The 2,955-nt window shown below is 36.0% G+C and overlaps 1 long non-coding RNA gene across 1 annotated transcript; it reads left to right on the top strand.

Annotated features, from left to right (window-relative positions):
• The first annotated feature begins 267 nt into the window (after positions 1-267).
• On the top strand, positions 268-1,675 carry LOC125589834. The gene is made up of 2 exons (XR_007326018.1): positions 268-967; positions 1,186-1,675. It is a non-coding gene; the product is annotated as an uncharacterized LOC125589834 (long non-coding RNA).
• The last annotated feature ends 1,280 nt before the right edge of the window (positions 1,676-2,955 follow it).

Here is a 2,955-nt window from a genome sequence, read left to right as displayed (position 1 = left end):
TGGATTACTATATCTAAAATTATCAGTCTATACAGAATTTAAAGAGCATATAATTATAAATCAAATAAAATAATTAAACTAAATATAATTATTATATTTTAATTATTTTACAAATATTTATTTACGTGCACGAAATAATACTGAAAAATCACCTAGTACACTTTAATTGATTAATGATAAACAAAATAGTCATATTATTTTGTAATGTAAACGCTTCTCTGACACGTAATGAAATTGATATGAATAATCTATTTTCACGATTACGTTGGACTTATTTTGTTTACTATATAGTATCTTGTCCAATAGCTATGCCAAACACTTGCTGGCTCCTTAGCAATCTTCGAGCAATATTTTTGAAGGAGACTGTTTCTGGAGACATTAGAGCCTGAATATATGTATGTATATATCTATATATAATAGCAAACCTGTTTTTTTTAACCGCTGATGTCATCTTTTTATTATAGGAAAAAAAATCAAAATCTAACGATGAGAATGGTTCCGAGAATATAATCCAACGGATACAATTTTGTTTAGTATGAAGGGTATGACGTCATGACTCACATTAGCAATCGTCGCCTTCATCGTATCTCCTCAAAGGCATCCCCTAAATAAATTGTAGAAATTATTTCTCTTTAAGAGTTGCATCCTTTCACACACAGCTTTTCCCGTCATTATCTTCACTCAAGAGTTGTATATTTTCAGAAGTTTATATATTGAAGAGATTGTATAGGTTTTTGGAAGTTTACATATTACGAAGCCAATATTACGGAGAACGATCGGTGGTTTATCGGTGCAAGATCTCTTCTTGTGGTTTCCGGTTAGAGGGCTCCATGTGGACATACCTTGCTCTGGTGTTATATATTTCAATGTCCGAGTTGTTCACGACCGGTATTTCATGTCTTTGTTCGAGACTCAAAGAGATTGTGTCGCTGGTTAGAACGAGGTTGAGTTTTGTTTGGATAACAAGGTATGTATTTTGAAGCTCCAGAATTCGAATCTCTTGTCTTGACTGTTGATTCGTGGACCTTGTCGGGACTGTAATACATTCTTGGAACTTTACGTTTCTGCAATCTTGGTTTTGGATAGTGTTGGAAATTAATGTCAGGTTCATTGTTAAATATGCATGTAGGGAATGAGTAACTTTTTTATACTAATGTGTATATCCATCGTGGGTTTTGTATGCAGATTCAGTAATCTATGTTGCAATTCTATGAAGTAGATCAAAGTGTTGGGAGAAACATTTGTGTAGCCAAAAGGGTTGGCTAATGGGTTTACAGTATACAAGTTAGAAACTTTTAGCTGCTCATGGATTTTTTAAGACACAAACAGACACACATACACCTTCCATTTGGAGCAGATGCTCCTTTCTTCCCCCAAATTGCTATGATCTCACTCTGTTTGAAGTGAAAATGAGAGAGAGTCCTCTGCGCAAGTTTAGATGGGAAGAACAAGTGTGGGAGGGTTTTGTTTGAAATGTCCAGATTCATCACAGGTGACTGAATGTTTTTGTGAAATTTTGTTTTTATGTTTTTTACTCATGCATCTTTACTCTCTTGTATCATAATACATAATCTATGAATGTGAACACTCTTGTGTAATTGACCATTCAAGAACAATGGTTCCTTTGAAACGTTGTAACCAGACCTATATTATTGGGACATCCATAAAGAGGAAACCTCTGATGTTAGCAATATGACAATAAGTGTTTTGGAGTAGAATAAATATTCAAGAAGCAAATGAGAAACAATAGGAGAAGAAGGATAGAGCACGTGAAGTATAATTATGGAGGCGGAGACGTCGAAAGAGATTAACACCGTGATGGAAAAGCGTTGGGGGTGAGAGATATAAGTTTGGTGTGGTCAAGGCATGATGATATGGTTGTCAGAACGAGATGGGAGCAAAGGCGAAAAGAAAACAAAGGTGGAGAAGAGAAAGAAAGAGAACAGTTCTGAGATTGGTTTTTGAGAGGAGGATTTGTTCATATTTGAGTTAAGGAGAGCATACACGTATTGATTCTTAAAGTAGGATATGCCACGTAAACCGTACAAAGCCGACGTTACTGCGATTAGAGTTATGACCTTGTGGTGGTGAGCTTTGCTTCCTACGCAAGCAGCAGAAGCAGCAGCTCAAATCTGGGAGGTTCAACTGGTCTGTTGCAGCAACTTCAAGAGAACGTGGGAGGTTCATTTGTATGCCGATCTGACTGAAATTTTGTATAGATGTACGGAACACTGCAGACTCAGGATTCACCGGTGGGATTGAGAAGTGGACGGTCAGTTTGTTAGTTATTTTTATCTTTATGCAGTATAAAACAATGTAATATGTCTGACGAACTATTATTTGGCTGGGCACAAGAGCTTCGATTGAGCTCAAATTTGGCAGGAGCATTGTAGACCTATGGGTATGAATCATAGAAAAGATGGTGTGGAGTTTGGAAGCATGGGAAAACGTGTTGTTGAAGTAGGGAGAAAATGATTAATCATCATCAAGTGGCTCAGGTGAGGAACTTATGAAAGCATAGTTTATATTTTTTCTATTATAGTACATGAGTTATGATATGTAGGCTTAGATCTGATTGTAAAATTAAGAATTCTATGATAATTTACGTGAAATGATGATTGTTGACATTTGAATTTGATGATATTATGATTATAGGAATATATAGGATTTGAGTATGTTTCAGTATAATGAACTTTATATGCATGTGTGAGATGGTGATGTTATGCTAAAGTATGGTATGATGATGTTACGATATGGTACGAAATGTACGATATGATATGAGTGTGTGATGTAAGAGACGGATAATCAAACTATGAGCCATGGTCTTTCCACGAAAAAGACTGTGAAATGCAGACGAGTTACATTTATATGTAGGTCATGAACAGCTAACGCGCCGAGTATGGGAGTGTCACCTACAGCTGCCTCAACTCATGAGGTTCTTAGAGCTCTCACGAG

This window comes from Brassica napus, chromosome C7 (assembly GCF_020379485.1).
Source record: "Brassica napus cultivar Da-Ae chromosome C7, Da-Ae, whole genome shotgun sequence".
NCBI classification, from domain to species: Eukaryota; Viridiplantae; Streptophyta; class Magnoliopsida; order Brassicales; family Brassicaceae; genus Brassica; species Brassica napus.
The sequence above is the reverse complement of the archived record's forward strand: the minus strand, read 5'-3'. Positions and strand labels throughout refer to the sequence as shown.